The sequence below is a fragment of the Danio rerio genome, chromosome 8 (assembly GCF_049306965.1).
Source record: "Danio rerio strain Tuebingen ecotype United States chromosome 8, GRCz12tu, whole genome shotgun sequence".
Taxonomy (NCBI): Eukaryota; Metazoa; Chordata; class Actinopteri; order Cypriniformes; family Danionidae; genus Danio; species Danio rerio.
Genome location: NC_133183.1, coordinates 18,951,616 through 18,971,387, shown reverse-complemented (window position 1 = coordinate 18,971,387; position 19,772 = coordinate 18,951,616). Strand labels below are relative to the sequence as shown.

At 37.7% G+C, this 19,772-nt stretch overlaps 1 protein-coding gene across 2 annotated transcripts in view; it reads right to left on the bottom strand.

Annotated features, from left to right (window-relative positions):
• The window catches only part of mier3b (mesoderm induction early response 1, family member 3 b), a 71,415-nt gene that overhangs the window by 45,332 nt on the left and 6,311 nt on the right, over positions 1-19,772 (bottom strand). The window contains exon 2 of one of the 2 annotated variants that reach the window (XM_073909721.1): positions 16,894-17,077. The exons of the other annotated variant lie outside the window; for it this stretch is intronic. The gene's annotated coding sequence lies outside the window, so the exon portion shown is untranslated. The remainder of the gene's footprint in view (positions 1-16,893; positions 17,078-19,772) is intronic. 2 annotated transcript variants of the gene reach the window in all.

Here is a 19,772-nt window from a genome sequence, read left to right as displayed (position 1 = left end):
TCCAATTTTGGTGAGCCTGTGTGAATTGTAGTCTCAGTTTCCTGTTGTTAGCTAACAGGAGTGGCACCTGGTGTGGTCTTCTGCTTCTGTAGCCCATCCGCTTCAAAGTTGGACGAGTTATGCATTCAGAAATGCTCTTCTGCATACCTCTGTAGTAACGAGTGGTTATTTGAGTTAATTTGAGTCATTCCCCTAGAGAAATTGAGTCAAACCCCTAGAGATGGTTGTGTGTGAAAATCCCAGTAGATTTTCAATTTCTGAAATAGTCTGACCATCCAGCCTGGCACCAACAACCATGACACATTCAAAGTAACTTAAATCACCTATTTTTCCTCATTCTGATGCTCGGTTTGAACTGCAGCAGATGTAATTGACCATGCCTACATGCCTAAATGCATTGAGTTGCTGCCATTTAATTGGCTGATTAGAATTTGACATTAATGAGCAGTTGGACAGGTGTACCTAATAAAGTGGCTGATTAATGTATAATGTTCACTTATATATAACATTTATTGGCTAAATTACTTATGTGAAAATAATAATAAAAAAAATCTGTAAAAACAAACAAAAAGTGCTCAGGGGTAACTCATATGTTTGGTCGGTCTTTGGGTAAGGGATTAATTAAAACAACAACAGGAATCAGTCCAATGCACTTGAAAAATGTGGAAAATTTAAAAAGCCTTTATTCTCATGGCTAAATCTTTAAAAAAAAATCTAGGTGTTTCGGCAAGAATCTGCCTTCATCAGGGTGTTGTTGATGAAGGCAGATTCCTGTTGTTGTTTTTAAAAAACATTTACTTAGACAGATTTCATATTATTCCTACAACACAAAAAGTGGGAACACTGAAGGGATTTTTGTTTTTTTGTTTTTTTTTTCACTGAAGGGTTTTTTTTTTTCACACACCTGTGAAAAGAAGCATTAAAAGATTTCCTCATAATCTTCACCTGAATTATTAACTGTGCATATGTGAGATGTCTTATTATTGCTGCTAATATAACTGTTGCAAATAAATAAACTTTTTATAATGACGAATTTAAAACATCCATTAAATAAATGTGTGCATGTACTCTCAGCTTCCCTACTCTTACTTTGAAAATTGCAGGTGGTCATATTAATGTGTCTACTGAAAAACACATTTTATCTTTCCAAACACTTTTGGATCTGAACTGCTCCACTGGTAAAAGCTGTTCACCACTGTAATTTGGTATCATTTTAGGATGAGAATATTCCATTGTTTTTTTTTGTTTTTTTTTTTTCACTTTTACAGCTTTTATAAAAACAAGAATGGAACTTCAATTTGCCTGCACATATGTGATACAAGAATAATGTGCTATTAGAATAAGGTACTCCATGGAGAGTTACTAAACATAATACGTGAAAACAATGTTTCCATGGCATGATCTAATAAAAACCCTCTGTTGGCTTGCTTGTAGCAAAGTAAAATCAAGACTGTTTAATGTAATGCATGTTTAATCTAATTAAAGGGATTGTTCACCAAAAAGAAGATATTTTAAAGAATGTTGAAAACCTGTAACCTTTGCCTTCCAGAGTATTTAGTTTTCCTACTTTGGATGTCAATGGTTACAAGCTTCCAGCATTCTTTAATATATTTTAATAATAATAATAATAATAACAAAAAATAATAACTTACATTTATTTTGCGCTTTTCTGGACACTCCAATCGCTTTACACAGTTTTTGGGGGAATCTCCTCATCCACCACCAGTGTGCAGCATCCTCCTGGATGACACGATGGCAGCCATATTGCGCTAAACCGCACACCACACACCAGCTGATTGGTGAAGAGGAGACGAGTGATGAAGCCAATTATGATATGGCGATGGTTGGAAGGCCATGATGGACAGAGGCCAGTGGGCAAATTTGGCCAGGATGCCAGGGTTAAGCCCTTACTCATTTTTGAAGGACACCCTGGGATTTTTAATGACTTTAATGAGTTGGTACCTCGATTTAATGTCTCATCTGAAAGATGGCTCTAACTGAGCAGTATAGAGTCCCCTTCACTATACTGGGGCGTTTGGACCCACACAGACTGCAGGTTGAGCACCCATCATGGAGAAGCGGAGAGCATAAAACTGATTTCTGAAAGACCACAGTGACAGACAAGTCTCCATATTGATCTGGTGGGCCAGCCTGAACAACCTGGCCCTCTCCCATCTGCAGTTCTCCACGATGGACGTCCAGCGTTCTCCAGCCCCTGGTCCTTGACTACAGCTCTTCACGAAAAGTTTGGTCAGAGGAGAAATGTCGTGCCCAACAGAGCCTGTTTTTTTTTCTTTTCTTTTGTCAATTGGTGAATTTTGTTCCTCGCCACTGGCTTGATTGGTTTGGGACTTGTGAAGCTGCGCAACGATGGATTTGCTCTTTAGTGTTTGGACTTTCAGCAGTGAAAACTAAACCACACTGAACTGAACTGAACTAAACTCGACTTCAACTTTGTAAACGGCACTGACACATTTTAAATTTACTAGAACGTGTATGTTCAGCTGCTTTGACACAATCTACATTGTAAAAGCACTGAAAAGAATTAAACATAAATTTTTATTTTGAGTGAACTATCCCTTTAATGTGCCATGGAAACTTTTTGGAATTTTGATTTTATGAAGCAATAATAACAATGCACTATACTACAACTAAATATTACTGGCAGCATGCAAATGATATGTCATGTATGGCAGATCATCTCAAACTGCAGCCGAATCCCCAGAGCATCATTTCGAGCAGAACCAGAATGGTGTGTGATGCACAGAGCTACTTTTACATGGAAACACACCTGAACTCAGAGGACTGGGGTTAAACTGAAAGCATCATAATTTACATCAGTTGGCATACTGAGTTGTGATTGGTTCATTCTTGCGTATATTCTACCATTTATAGCTGTCTTTATGCTGCACAATGATTATGTTTTGTTTCTTGCGTGCATAAGACAGCAAAGACATGAACCGAGTGTCATGACAACGCTCTGAAGCAAAATCATTTACGCAGAAGCATAGACTAAAACCTTAACTTCTGCTACAACTCTAATGATATTCTTTGGCTGCTTCACAAGCATTGGTATTTCCTTCAGGAAAAGCAAATCAGCTTCAATCCCCCACCTCATTTCTAAGCAGCAAGTGTGGCAGACCAACAAATGGAGTCGTGAGATTTCAGTAACAGTTACAGACTAAAGAACAAACTGTCCAGTCCTCATTCTCTCCACTTCCTGTGTGACAGATTTCTGCTTTTCATGTCTTGTTTAGACTAAGAACTGTAAGGTCACAACACCTGTGAGAGTCACATCCATACACCTATTTTCTGCCTCTAGAATAAGACAAAAGTGGAAGAAAATGTATTCTAATTAATTCTCTCCATGTTCCCTCTCTGACTTTGTCAGTCACTTAAAATTGCTGGTTGCCGTGGAGCCTGTCGTCATTATGATGTGGTGGATGACTGCAGGAAGAGGAGACTAAATTAGCATTAGCGCGGATGACGAAACCACACACACACACAAAAAACACAGCTGTGTAAAGAAATGTTCAGAGAGATCTGGTCTCCTCACGCGATCGCATTAGTATTCTGCTCACTCAGTCATCGTCTGATCCTCAGACCTATGCGTAAATCTCCTCTTCTCTCATTCCTCCTCCTCATCTCGCTTTCCTGTTTCAACCAGAGCTGTGCATCTGCTTTTATGGAGCTAGAAAAATATGAAAATGCAATAATAATGATTGTAATTTCTGCAAATACTTTCGGGTCAGAGTCAGGAAATTTCAGCGAATGTTATCTCCGGATGACCGTATAATTAGTTTTTCTCTGTATCCTCAATTGGTGCATAGACCTTATTCATTGTGCATTGCATATCTAAATTGCAAATGGGCAGTAATAATACGGTCGTTGACAGCTGTCCATCTTATCAATGCCACTTCTTCACACCTTACTAGTCCTATTCCACAGATATGCAGGTCAGAGCAGAAAGAGTTTTGCCTTAGCTGTTGATCTTATACCTTCCCATTTACCACACCTCATGGACTATGTTTACATGGACATAAATAATCAAATTATATGCCTCAATCTGAGTAAGACAATAATATGATTAAGGTGTTTACATAAAGTAAGTTGCTTTTTAAATGTTCCTTTCATGATTCCCTTATAACACAAAGATCATTTAACGTCATTGCGTCATCACACTATACACATTTTCTCTGGAGTTTCATGTGATTTTGGGTGTTTAATTTCTTAATTTGTCGACTTTAACTGCAGTTTGGTGCTTTCACTTTCATTCAGAAACATTTCATTCATGCCCCCGTGACAAACAAGATATTGGATGAGAGTATGAACTGCTGGACGAGTGTTGTCTTGATGGAGTTTGGTACCACATGATATATGGGGAAAAAAAATCAGCATTTCGTGATGTAGGTGTCTGCAGTTCTTCCCTGACTTGGTAGGTGCAGAGAATAGTGTCAAACAGAGCTGGGTGTGTATGGAATATCCAGTCACAAAATGCGGTGAATATCTAACACGGCAGTTATAGTTTGATTATGGTGTTTACATGTCTGTACTTCACTTCAATAATGCGACTAAAATCGGCATACTTCACATGTCTTAATTTGCCTTAATTCTGTTTAGTTCGATTATGACCTTAATCGGATTAAATTAATCAATAATCGCTGTTTACATGGTAGACTCTTATTTAGAGTATTGTCTTAATCATATTAAAATGATTGGATTTATCGGATTATTGGGGTCCATGTAAATGACCAGTCTGCATTTGTCCGACTCTGGCACATCATCCTTGCATTTCAGGTTTTATTTCCTGTGGTTTATTTGAATGTCACTGCAACTTGGTTCAAAAACCATTACAACCTTCTACTGCACAATAAATCATGTAATCACTTTCTGTTTGCAATTTCTGTAGCAATAGAATGTGGAGAGAAATGCTAGCTCTTTGCCAAATCCTCCTCCTATATCCTGGCTTGGGTCAGGCAGCACAATGGACTACATAAACTATGCCATGTCACAAAGCTCAAATAAACTCTGACTGCTTTCTTGAACATAATAATGAGTTCATGATCCTCAAATGGCCTCCACTGTTACTAGATCTCAATCCAAAACAGCAAACAAACTTTGAGATGTAGTGGAAATGGGGGATTTGTTTCATGGATGTGCAAAGTAGACAATACTTTCTAAAAATCTGTGATTCTGACCCGAAATCTCTGTGGAACATTTCTAGGGTTGTTGCTAGATCAGATATGGTTGCGGCCGGAAGTTAACAAGAATTATTTATATTATTTATTAAATTTCCCATAAATTGTATTTTATTAACGTCTATCCCCACCTTAACTGTCACATTAATGTAAAAACAGTAGTTGTACTGAGTATTATTTATGCTATCTATTGAATTACCCAATATATTTTATTTTTTAACGCCTACCCCAACCCTAAACCCAACCATCATAGTACTGTAAAAATTCATTATTGTTATACAGTGTCATAACAAAATGCTGCTACTGTATATTGATGTGCATAACGCACAATAATTAAGGCAGATTTGTACAACAAAATATGGGTTTAACTTAGCACTAGCAAGGTCTTTATTGTGCCTAATTAGTGCATTCTAGCTCCATATATTTCAGGCCAAGACATTTTAATACTTATGAATTTTTTTAAGACTCAGACTCAACTTTATTATCTTGTTTAGGGAAACTAAAACTACAGCAAGGTGCCATAACACAGGCAAAGTTCCACAAAACATACAGTACATCATTTTTTACATGCATTTCCCTCCCAGCTGGACTCATTTAATGACCTAATACCATTATAAAGGAATTTCTAATTCGGTTTGTCCTGCAAATGTCCAGGAACTCTAAAACAATGTCCTGGTGGCAGCAGCTGAAACACAAAGTACAATGGGTGATATAATATAATTATAATAAAAAATATAAGTACAGTAAATTAACATTGGGCCCATTTGGTTAAAAGCTACAATGCAGAAAGATAAAACAGATTCAATAAATTGTTTATAAAACACCATCATCATAGAGGTACAAACCCGAAATGAAGTTTCCGCAGTTTTTATTTAACTTTTTTATTGACAGTTTGTTTGGTTTGGAATGTCATGCTGTCGATAACAACTCCTAAATATTTATGTGTGTCAACAATTTCAATGTCCAAACCTTTAATAATTGTTATGCTGGGGGTAGCAGAAGTCTTCCAGTAATCTATCACCATAGTTGCATCCAAAACCGCATAATTCCAAACTATATATTACAAAATCAGTATGCGAGCCGAGTAGTATGTCCGAATTCATAGAATTAAAAAATCTGTATAAAAGAAGTACCTGGATATTCTACAACTTCCACATTGCAAAAAATGCTTTTCTTACTTAGAAGCAAAATAATCTGCCAATGGGGTAAGCAAAATAATCTTACGTCAAAAGAAAAAACAAGATTATTTTGCTTGTTTTATGGAAAAACTCACTTAATATTGGCATATTATTTCTCAAAACAAGACAATATGTTTTGCTTGTTTAGAAAATGCCTCTTGATTTAAGAATTTTTAGATATTTAGACAAGAAATCTAAGCAAGAAAAGCATTTTTTGCAGTGCTGCGAGACCCTGAAGTGCACATCCCATGCACGCTGTGCTATCCCATGATGTCCCGCGAATTCATGCATACTGAGTGGTAGATGGTTTTGGAGGCAGCCCATGTCTTTTATTTTATTTACATTCAATAGGAGATTTTCAACTGACTCCCAGGGATTTCGAGCAAGACACGAATCAGGAAACAAGTTTCATAATTTGTCCGACTTAAAATTTTGCTTCTCTGCTTTCATCAGGCAACTGAGTCCACAGCTCTACTTGAGACCAAGTCCAAACAATGCCAAGTCCAGCAGGACTGCTGATTTTGACAACATACAGACTCACAATGGCAGAGCAAATAAATTGAATGGGTTTATTCTTGCTGAACATGTACGCATAAACAAATAGTCCCCATGCTCTCCTTAGCAACGCAGTTATCCATCCTGTCAGAATCCTTTGCGGAGCTGCAACATTTTATCTTTAAAAACCCAGACACTCAAAGGGGTTGTGTCACGTCGTGAAACTTCAAAGGCAGCCCCTGCTTTGCATAGAATTTTAAATAATGTGTTCTGGCATGGGAAGTCAGCTTTCATGTAACTGTCTCGTACAAAGAACGGTTGGAAAGTGTGTATGTCTTTGTGAAAGACACAGGGAGGAAAAAGGCCAGAGTGAGAGAGAGCGTGATCGTGATTCCTATTGTAGCCCAGGAAATCTGAACAGCACAGTCTGCTTCTGAGTGGATGGTGGTTGTTCCGATGAGTCACAAGGAGAGAGAGAGAAAAAGAGAGCAAGAGAGAGAAAGAGAGAGAGAGAGAGAGCACCACCCCCAGTCGATTCTCTTCCTGTTAGATGCACAGAAGGAAAATATTCTGGCCAGCCCACACAAACAGGAAAATCGGAAGTCGACAGATAATGGCAGCGTGAGCGGGGCAGCAGATATACCTGAATCAACAGACAATGAAAAGAAAAGTCCTTTCATCCGCAGATCTGCTGCAAGAATGTTTTTGTGTGTTTAATTGAATTGTTTGCTGCTGTGAAAACCACACGTATTCAGTGACACAGAACAACTACAAAATGTCCCCAATTAATGAAGCCCATGTAGGGACTATAGATTCCGGTTTTCAGTCAGTGGAGAACAAAATAGTCACCTTGGCATTAGAAGTTTCAATTAAAAGGCACAAGCGACTCTCACTTATTCAGTTTCTTTTAGCGTATTCCCTGCTTTATCAGGGGTCGCCAAAGCAAAATAAACAACCAATTACTTACATTTGTTTGACCGCAACTTAGGCCTGAGAGTACAACCCTCAGTTGTGGAAAACACCCACACACTGGCTATCGCAAACTCTCACATGGTCACCGACTGAAGCCAAGCAGGGTTGTGAGGCCAGCAGGGGATGCCCAACCTGCAGTCTGTGTGGGTCCTAACGCCGCAGTATAGTGAAGGGGACACTATACTGCTCAGTGAGCACCGTCTTTCGGATGAAACATTAAACCGAGGTCCTGACTCTCTGTGGTCATTAAAAATACCAGGATGTCCTTCAAAAAAGAGCAGGGATTTAAATTTGCCCACTGACCTCTGTATATTATGGGCTCCAAACCACCCCCATATCATAACTGGCTTTATCACTCAGTCTCCTCTCCACCAATTAGCTGGTGTGTGGTGTGCGGTCTGGTGTAATACTGCTGCCATTGTGTCATCCAGGTGGATGCTACACACTGGTGGTTGATGAGGAAATTCCCCCTAAAAATGTGTAAAGTGCTTTGAGTGCCCAGAAAAGTGCTATATAAATGTAAGAAAGTCTAATTATTATTATTACTATTATTATTATTATTATTATTACTATTTCCATTTTATTCATTCATTCATTTTCCTTCAGCTTAGTCCCTTAAATAAGGGACAAAGCTGAAGGAAAATTAATATAAATATCAGGGGTTGCCACAGCAGAATGAACCACCAACTATGTTTGGCATATACTTTACATAGCAGATGCCCTTACAGCTGCAATCCAGTACTGTAAAACACAAATACAAACTCGCATTCACACGCACACAATCATATACTACAGCCACTTTAGTAAATCCAATTAACCTATACCACATGTCTTTGGACTGTGAGAGAAACCAGAGCACATGGAGGAAACCCACATGAAACACGGAGAGAACATGCAAACTCCACACAGAAATGCCAACTGACCCAGCCAAGGCTCGAACCAGCTACCTTCTTGCTGTGAGATGACCGTGCTAACCACAGAGCCACCATGCCACCAAATTCCCATTTTCATCAGTTAAATTATTAAATGCATTTCTTGTGATTTTGTCGAGGCACCTTCCATATAATTTTGTCATGCTTTATATCAATTTCAAGAGTTCACTATTAGCTGATGATTGATATAGATCGTATTTGTCATGCTGTCCCAGGAGAGAGTCATGAGCTTGAGGGGAGTTTGAGCTCAGGTGGATCTCAAAAACTTCCCTGCTATAAATTATGGATTACTATGGAAATATACTGCTGACTAGAACTCGTCTATAGTGCCAGTTTGGTTTGGTCAATTCAGCTATACCAAATGTCTTTGGACCGTGGGAGGAAGGTAAACCCATGCAAGCACGAGGAGAACATGTAAACTCCACACAGAAATGTCCTAGTCCTAGTAAAGACTTGAACCAGTGATGATCTTGCTGTGAGGCAACAGTGCTAACCAATGGGTGGCTGTGCCACCCTGTCTAGAAAGAAAGGAGGAGTAGGGGAGGAAGGGGGGATTCTTTAAGATGGAAAGACTGAGGTAAGAATCTTTGGTTATTTATAGTGAGTTTGGAATTGACTGATTGGTAAAGTGCTTATTAGCTAATGCTGGACCAGCTGTGGTCAATCATAAGCATGTGCTTCCTCTCAAAATTAGTTTATAAATAAACCGTACTTTACAAGTATGATGTACCCTGTTTTTAGTACTTTTTTTTAAAACAAGTCTCATATACAAACTTTTTAAAGCCGCAACCTTCTCCATTGTTAGTACATCGTTGTCGTGTAAACGTAACTTTAAAGAGTAATACATTTTTAACGGATAATTAGGGATAAAGTTTGTTCAAATGACCAACCCTATGGGCACTTTTGCTTGATTAATAGACTGTTCAAAACAGCACTGCTATTGCACTAATTATGATTGCTAAAACAATGGTCACTAGTAAGCTGACGTTTGTTTCAGCAATCACAACTAATACAGAACAAAGCAAGAAATATTTCATCCTTGCCACCACGCTGTGCAAATAAAAAGAAAGATTGAGTAAAAGAGAAATTGTTTACGTGTGTAGGGGGAGGGGATTGACTAATGTTAGTGTTTACCTTATGTGAAAATACGAGACAGCTTGAAGACAGGAGTGTTGATTGCTGTATGTGTGTATGTGTGTGTGTGAGCGTATTCTCCTCTGAAGTACTCTCACTCACTCACTCTCTCTCTCTGCGTCATTTCTGACACCTGTTTCCTGCCCCTGCCACACTTCTGTATGACCCTTATCCACCCACTGCAAACCATAACAATCCACTGCTCTCCTGCCGCCCTGCACTGCTGTGCTTCACGCTGGGACACACTGACTCACGGTCTGCCGTGGGAGACACTTTCAATTTCTGCTGCATACTGCGTTTCTGAGCTCATAGAAATGAGGGGGGAAAGAAAGTTTAGTTTAGCCAGATGAAAATGAGGAGTGATTATGGAGAAATTTGCATAGTCAATCATGGCTTAATTAGAATCACACATAAAAGGAAATGTGTTCCTGAGAGGATGATTGCTGGCAGATCTCTCTCTCACACATGACTGGCACATTACTTCACTGGCATCGATGTTGTCATTTTTTTTTTTAATTTTTGCTATAATTTCATTCCAAGCCACTGCTCTACCCTTAATATTGAAACAAAATGATTTCTGTTTGTTAAAAAAATACTACATTTATTCTCTACTGTAGCACAATGCCATATGCTTTTATTATTTAGAGAAGAAAATGTGTGTCATAACTAACTTCTGTCCTAATATCTTTGTTGCCACAGTGCTGCTAAGTTTTAATGTGGTTGCTAAGGTAGTCAGAGTGGCTCTTGTGGAAAAGATTTTATCATTAGACTACCATGCACATATTGTATGCTAGGGCTGCACAATATATCATATTATCATTGATATTGCAATGTGTGCATTAACAATAATAGTCCCATTCCAAGATATGCGATGTTTAGTCTGAATTATTAGACCCGTAGCCAGGGGGGTTCGGGGGGTTCGAAAGACCCACCCTAACACTCACAAAGGTCCAGAATTTGTCCCATACATAAGCTACGTACATTTGTCCTATTTTGACAGCTATGTCACCATAAATTGTAAAAAAATTAATTGCAGCAGAAGGCTTTAAGACATGGGTCTCAAACTCAATACCTGGAGGGCCGCAGCTCTGCACAGTTTTGCTCCAACTCTAATTAAAATGATCCAACTAATCAATGTGTTCAAGACTTCTAGAAACTACTAGATCAGCTTTGTTAGAGCAAAACTGAGCAGAGCTGCAACACCCCATAAATTGAGTTTGTGACCTATGCTTAAAGACCAAGCAGAATCCTCTGTCGGCTGTCACTTCGGCGTGACTTCTGCTAATCATTTTTGACTAATGCAAACAGCTAAATTTCATGACTCCAACATCCAGCTGTGCAAGAAAACTTATAATCTGCTTTAAGTGAAGTCATCTTTTACTACTATATAACTATTTTACAAATAACTTTTATTCCAAATCTTGGACCTTATACTTGAAAGAAAAAATGACCAATAATTTATAAGAAATTTTAATACTAATTTAGCTATTGTAGTTATTCATCATATTTCAAAATTACTTTTTTAAAGTAGAGACTAGAAAAATCGTCAAGCTCTCCATTATTATTCATTCATTCATTTTCTTGTCGGCTTAGTCCCTTTATTAATCTGGGGAAATGAACCGCCAACTTATCCAGCAAGTTTTTACGCAGCGGATGCCCTTCCAGCCGCAACCCATCTCTGGGAAACATCCACACATACACACACACACACACACACACATTCATACACTACGGACAATTTAGCCTACCCAATTCACCTGTACCGCATGTCTTTGGACTGTGGCGGAAACCGGAGCACCCGGAGGAAACCCACGCGAATGCAGGGAGAATATGCAAACTCCACACAGAAATGCCAACTGAGCCGATGATCGAACCAGCAACCCAGCGACCTTCTTGCTGTGAGGCAAACGTGCTACCCACTGCGCCACTGAAAATTCATTATTATTATTATTAATAAATTAGGCTCAGAACACACTGCCAAAAAGTTATAGAATTTTCCGATTGCTCTGTAGCTTGTTGCCTTGCTTGTTTATGATGTGGCCGCTGGGCTGCTTGGCCTTGATAATTACTCCTTGCAATTGTATTTATAATAACAACAACAACAACAACTATTATTATTATTATTATTATTATTATTATTATTATTATTATTATAACTACTACTTTTTTATTATTATTCAATGGCCAAATTCTGACTGAGGAAAGTTGAATATACTGGTCAGTTTGTTATTTACCTAACAAATGTTAAAATGTCACTAAAATGCAGTGTTTAAAGCTCACAATTAAATAAAAAAAGCGAATACCTGCAAAAAAGTCTACTTTTTGAGAAAAAAGAAGCACCCCTTTACCAGGCTGGCTACTGGCCTGATTATAGTTGACTAGGAGCTACAAAATTGCATTTATTGCATTGTGATCATTCCATTTCTGTACCTGAATACTGTTAGACTCCCTAGAAAAACATCAAATAGTGCTCTGCGCAATATATCATTTGAGCATTAATTTCACAATGTACGCATCGGCAACAGTCACATTGCAAGATTTGCAATGTTGACTCTGAATTATAGTTGACCATCCAGGAGCTACAGAACACATCTAATTTGTAGAGTCACTGCTAAGTTTAGCCACAATAGAGTGAGCGATTATCATTTGCATGTGTTTTTAAGGCCTTGGAATGAGCATGTCAAGAGTTTGGGGACAAAAAAAGTATGATGTTTGGAGGTGTAACAAAAATTAATTGTATTTAATTATTAATACAATTTATTTTAAAATGTTTTTTTCTACTTAAAATTTTTGTCTTGTTTTAGTCCAAATATCTACATTTCAAAGCAAAAATAAGATTATTTTAATAACCCCATTGGCAGATAATTTAGCTTGTTTTAAGGAAAAACAAGAAACAAGACAAAGCAAAGTAAAAAAAATATTTTTTTTGCATTGTAATTTTTCACTTTCTGTACCTGAATATTGTTAAAATCAGAAAACAGAAAACTGTCAAATAAAGCTATTCAATCCATTTGTACATATCACAATGTTTATTGCAGAAAAGTAAAATATTGCAATATCAATTTCCTATTCAAACTAAGCATAAATGTATTCATACTGCAACATTTAACGCAGAAAAAATATCACAAATCAGATTTTTCCAATATTATGCAGCCCTATTGAATGTGCATCACCTAAATTTCAGTAAAAGTGGAAAAACATTTATATATTTATTTAATTTTGTTTTTGCTGTTGTTGCAGTAATCAGTTTTTCATTCAGGTTGCAACTGTGCCTCAGGGTGTTGATTCACAAGGTAGACAAAGAAAAACTGCATAAACAGAAAAGTCCAGAGCATACTGTATGCAAGCTACATCAACATTGTATGCCACAGAAAGCACCTTCACTCTAGCATAAACAAATCTATATCGGTTATAATTTGTGACAAGACATTGAACACAGACTCATGTAGACCAGAAGTATTGAAATTTTTTTGCAATGCACATACATTAAAATCAAATGATGTATAAAGTATAAAAAAGGTTGTTTGTTTTGTTAGTGGTTGATATACAGTTGAATATGTTTTCTGAGTGTCTTTACCATTCTGCAGTGCAGGTCAGTGCAAGGTTTAGTGCATTGCTATATGGTTGCTGTATATTTAAAAAGTTTTTTGGAGTATTTTTTAAACATTGCTATGTGTTTGTGAAGGTGTTTCTATTGCTGTGAGTCTTTAAAACAATTTTGATGGGTTTGCTAAGGTGTTGTTATGCAGTTTCAAAGGAATGAATGCTTTTGAACATGTTGCACTGGAGCTCTGTAATAATACACCTGTCCACAAACAGACACATGAATTGCTAAACAGTTTGAAAGCGCTAAAATACAATATAAAATGTGCATCCCAATCACTTCACATGTTCAGTAGCCAGGGTACTCAACAGAAAGTCGGCCATTTAAGGGTCGCAAAATTCTTCCAATGCATTTATACATCTGCTTCCTGAAAAGTCCCACAAGGCACCATTAAAATCAGGAAGAATCGATGCTCACTGTGGTCACTTAATGTAATTCTGAAGCTGTCATTTTTTTATCCAACAAACATAGTTAGACAGGTACCAAACAATCTAGCAAACATTTCATGCATTCATTCATTTTCTTTTTGGCTTAGTCCCTTTATTAACCTGGGGTCGCCACAGCGGAATGAACCGCCAACTTATCCAGCACATGTCTTACATAGCAGATGCCCTTCCAGCTGCAACCCATCACTGGTATACAACCATACACACTAATTCACACCCATACACTACTGACAATTTAGCCTACCCAATTCACCTATAGCACATTGTCTTTGGACTTGTGGGGCAAACCGGAGCACCCAGAGAAAACCCACGCAAACACAAGGAGAACATGCAAACTCCACACAGAAGTGCCAACTGACCCAGCCGGGGTAACCTTCTTGCTGTGAGGCGATTGTACTACCCACTGCGCCACCAAGCTGCACCCCAGTAAACATTTATAATTGATTAATGGTTGAAATATTTTTGGTATATGAAACAATCAAAGTACACTGAAAAAGTGTTGCATGCAAAACTGTTAAAAATAATTTATTTGTGTTGAATTTAAACAAACAAATTAAGTTTAATAATGTTCAACTTAATTTGTTTGTTTAAATTCAGCCTAAATAAATTGTTTACAACCACTTAACTTAAAAAAATGGAGTAAATCCAAGGAATCATCTTTGAAGAATTTTTTTCAGTGTATTCAACTATAATAGATTTTAAATAAACAATACAATTAAATAAAAAAATACAATTTCTGCTGTTGTTTATATAACCCATTTTGAACGTTGTAAAATGAGGAAGTTCTGATATGACCATCAGTTAATGCTTTAGATTAAAGAGCCCCAATTATGCATTATAAAAGGTCATATTTTGGTTTTGGGTGTCTTCAACATAAGGCTGATATGCATGCAAGGTCAAAAAACACTTTGATTGTCTTAAAATATGCATTAATTTTTACCTGATTAATCCACAAAGTGGCAAAGGTTGAACTATTTAGAAAATTGACTGCACCACGCGTGTGAGGAACAGCTGATAAGGGCCATAGCAACAAACAGCAGGAGATCACGAGCACAAATAAATTTGAATTGGTAAAGGAAGAAGAATGCTTCGCGTTGTCAACTGGACGATATGTGAAATAGCCTATACAGATTTCACCTAAGAGATACATTTCAAGCACTGATCCATAACCTACGTGATTACAAGCCACGCAGAGCAACACACTATTAAATACATATTTTGCAAACTACAGAAAACGAGGCCACAATTTTAAAGACACTTCACATTGTGTAGGAAGGAGAAATACTTACAGGATCTGGAGGCAGAAGAAACAGGTCCATACAAACTGTTTAACCGTTACTGACAAAGTCCTATACATTAATAGTCTTTGCTGATCCTTCCTTTAATAACAAACAGCCAGTGTATCAAGCGTTGCAGGGTAGGTTTTTGTATCAATCATCAGAAAAATGACAGAAACAAACACAGCACACAGTAGGCTATACTGTGGTGTGGTTGTGAAAATGAACTTTAACCCTTTATTCCCCACAGCCGCATGTCTGGCCATCTCTCAGTGATAGTTATCTTTGTGTCATGGTCAATCCCATGATCCCTCACACTCTGCTAGTGTCTGAAGGAAAAAGCACGTTCACGTTTTACCTGATCCGGTACTTCATATTTAGTATTGTTTCGTGTCGAAGTCGATACAAACAGGCATAAGATCTGGACGAAAGACAAATCATTTAAACGACTCTGAGTCAAATCTTTTATTAAAAAAAACTGATATTTTTAAACAAGGTGCACTATCAGATTTAAATCTCAGCTGGATGTTTTCATTCACTTAGAGTTGTGTTGCACACTGCATAGAAGGTAATATTCAAAAACCTTTGATAGTGGCTCTTTAATGTTGACAGCACGTTTTTAAGTGAATTAAATTATTGGTGGAGTCGGTGGATATTTGTGGGGACACATCCTCGCCATCCATTCTAATTCTACGTCCCTGCCATCAGTGTCCCAATGTGCAGTGAGCCGGGGTCCATACGGTTCTTACCAAAGGCCGAATTTGTATACACAACATACTAATTCATGACCTCTGATCTATGGTATTTTGGTGAAAACTCTCTTACCAAAGTAATGACATTTGCGCATAAACCCAAGTGAAGAATATTGGTGCACTGAATGCCATTGTATGAGGATCTGCAGCTCATCACTGCAATCTTGGCTTCCTGAACTAGATTTACAAATCTCTTTAGTTTAGTTTTGCCAGACAAACCAATCCAAACCATATATGCTAAGACTGTTGTCATTACACAAGCCCACCAAATGCAGGGAAGATAAATATTTCTTAAACACGTTTACACAAAGTGTCTTGTAGTTACATAATGTTTATGAAGTATATCAAGTTTCTGTACCCGGTGCTCCCGATGGTGTGTCTCTGTTTTTAGGGTTTCCAAGCACCTGAGCTGGCACACCATAGTGCCAGCTGCAAATGTATTTCATAAGTACGTCTGTAAGAACATCAGTTTACTGAAAGAAAAAGCCTCTGGCTACAATGTCTGCGCTCACAAACCAGATGTGACACACTGACACGACACATTTGCTCCTGGTGTTGTTGCAGCATTTCAGCTGCTGTTTGGGTTGTGTGTCATTTTAGGGGGGCTTCGACATGTCTGTTCCTGACAATCCTCCTCAGACCTTAATGAGGAAGATCCAGGATTCTGTCTGCCTCTGTTAAAGTTCAAGCAGACATGATCAATTTCTGCCCACAGACAGAGCTCTGTATGAATCACACACGCGCGCACACACCCACCCCTTGCGCTAAGGTAAGAGTGATGTGCTATAAGCAATGACGCATAATAAACATTTAATTTTTCTAAGTCCAGTTTTCTATTAATATTGGTCAGATTTGGGGGCATTCACGGGCAACAAAAGGTCACATCTTCAAAAAAATTCACATACCTGCCGGGTGCTTCGTGTTCAAATCACTGAGTGGGCTGAGCATCATCTGTGCCCAATTACAGAGCATCAGTCTTGCAGATCGCCAGCAGGAAATCTCCTTCTACTTGTAAAACCGAAGTTGTCAGAGTGCCCTCAACCTACCTTTCAGTAGTAAGAAACTTTCACCAAGGGCAAGATGTGAAACCTAATGGAAAAACAAAAAGCAAATGGTCAGTGTAGTTGCAAGATTTAAATAGCATTCATTTGCATGTTAATAATATTTGCCAAAAGCATGTCCCAAAATTAACAGTCAACAAGCCCCAATGCAAGTAAAATCTGCATGAATATTAAAGAGTGTCACATGTCAGTTGGATAGTTTGTTTGATACTTTTTATTAAATAAAATTGTGGTTTAGCACATCTAATTGATCAAACAACATTGCAATTATTTAGGTGTGTAACCATGCAGAATAGGGCTGCACACAGCATATCGATTCAACATCAATACTGCAATGTGCACATCTGCAATAGTCCAATCGCAGGGTCTGCAATGTTGAGGGGAGATTATAGCTGACCAGGATTGTGTTTGTGTTTTTAAGGCCTGTGATTGTGTAAGCATTTAAAGCATTCATGCACTAGAAATTATTCATGCATTCATTCATTTTCTTTTCGGCTCAGTCCCTTTATTAATCAGTGGTCACCACAGCAGAATGAACCGCCAACTTATCCAGCATATGTTTTACGCAGCTGATGACCTAACAGGTGCAACCCATTGCTGGAAAACACCCATACACTCCCATTCACACACATACACCAAGGACAATTTAGCTTAGCTAATTCACCTATAGTGCATTTGTTTGAACTGTGGGGGAAACTAGAGCACCTGGAGGACACAGGGAGAACATGCAAACTCCACAAAGAGAAATGCCAACTGACCCAGCTGAGGCTCGAACCTTCCAGAAGTGAGGCGATCATGCTACCCACTGCGCCACCGTGCTGCCACACAAGAAATTATAATGTTTTTAACTTTAAGAAAGATTGATTGTGCTTATGTATATATACACACACAAAAAAACAATTTTTTTTTTACATTTGATTACTCAATTTGTGTATCTTAATACTGCTAGACTCCCAGAAAAAAAAAATAGTTTTTTTATTTTTTTTATTTACTCTATATCTTTGCTGTACTATTTCTAAAAATACTTTTGATTTGTTTATTTTATTTAATGCAGATGCACTCTACAAAATCATCATAATCAATGTAAAATTATGTTTATTCTTTTTACATGAAGCTATTACTTTCATCTGGTAAAATTATATACAATATCACAATATGTATCGCAGAAAAATTTAATATTGTGCAGCTCCAAAGAGCACAGCCATTTTCTCACATGAACAACCAAGTGTCTTCTTGACTCACAGTCACAAATGTGCACTTTAAGAAACAGAATAAAGTTCTCTAAAGAAACTTTAAAAGATCCCAATGAACATATGAAAGCCAAAGCATTGTAAAAATATTTAGTGGCAGTAAAGCGGACTAGCAGCAGGTGTGGTAAAATATTAGTTTTAAGTCTTCCAAGACAAATCTACTATGAAACTAAAAGCACTACCACACCCACCCATGCTATTGTTCTTCTTAAAGTGACAAACATGGGATATCCACTAGGATGTGTGTCCAGGATTTCACAGCATAAATACACAGCAATATTGTTAGTTTTGCCACTGTTGACAGAAACTGTCCAACTGGCATGTTTGTCTTGGGTGTATTCAGAAATAACAAGAGAACAGCTGCACACAGCTTCTTCATGTTAGGCATGTGTTCCGGTATTTCACGGAGAATTTTATCTAAGCTGGCATGTGTCGCTGGGAATTTTCTTGTGTAAGCTAGCACATAGTTTGACAACAAGAGCAAATTTGTAAGGCCATGTGGAATGATTTATTCATAACTCATAAAAACATTTTGATAGTTTTCAGATTAAACTTTGTATTGTTGTGTAAACAAATTACATAGCTCTGTTATCAGCACACATTCCCATAATATGCAGCATGAAGCTGTCCCATTTTTGCTGCTACCCGATTGTCATTTTGTGGCAGCTTTTCTGCTGTGAGCATCCGCTGAACCTTCTCTGGTAATTAAATGTGAGTCCTCTGAGATGCATTCAGACCACTGATGCCCTGAGGCTGACTGCTTTTACCCAAAGCCCTGACAAAAACAGACACACTTTAAACTCTGTTCACTGATAACATTTGAAATGGTATTTCTCTGAACTCACATGGTTTAGAAAGTCAACATGCCTCAAGGGTTTGAGAACTTTGGGTATTTTAAGGCTGAGAAAACTAGTAAAGAATTTAGTTTAGTATGTTTGTATGAGGCTTGTTTTATCAAAAACATACTATTTTTTGTTGTTCATGTAGGTTGGTAGTACAGTGGTTTTCTTTTGCACCAACTGGTATGATCACCATGGCATACATGAATGTACCATAGTATAATTAATGAATTTTCTCATCATAAAGAACAATTAAATATGCTCAAAACTGCTGTAATTAAACAAGTTATGCCAACTGTGTGTTACTTTAAAGTTCCAAGCTTATACACCGGGGCTGATACGCACAAACACTGGTTTAACTATGGCTAAGGCTATTAACTAAGGGCCGTTCACATATCATGTCTTTTGTGCACGCAACTTCGTTATTTCTTTTCTTTTCATCACTCGGCTCAACTCGCTCAGGCTTTCTATGCGCAGCTAGTTGAAAGAATGGCTCAAACATACTGCGAGTCACGTGAAAAGAACTAACCGTTCAGCTTCATACTTTGTATGGAATATACACACTTCTCCAAAAAGAAAAAAAATACAAACATAAAATACCAGACAAGTTCAAAATATAGTTGGTCAAAGGTGC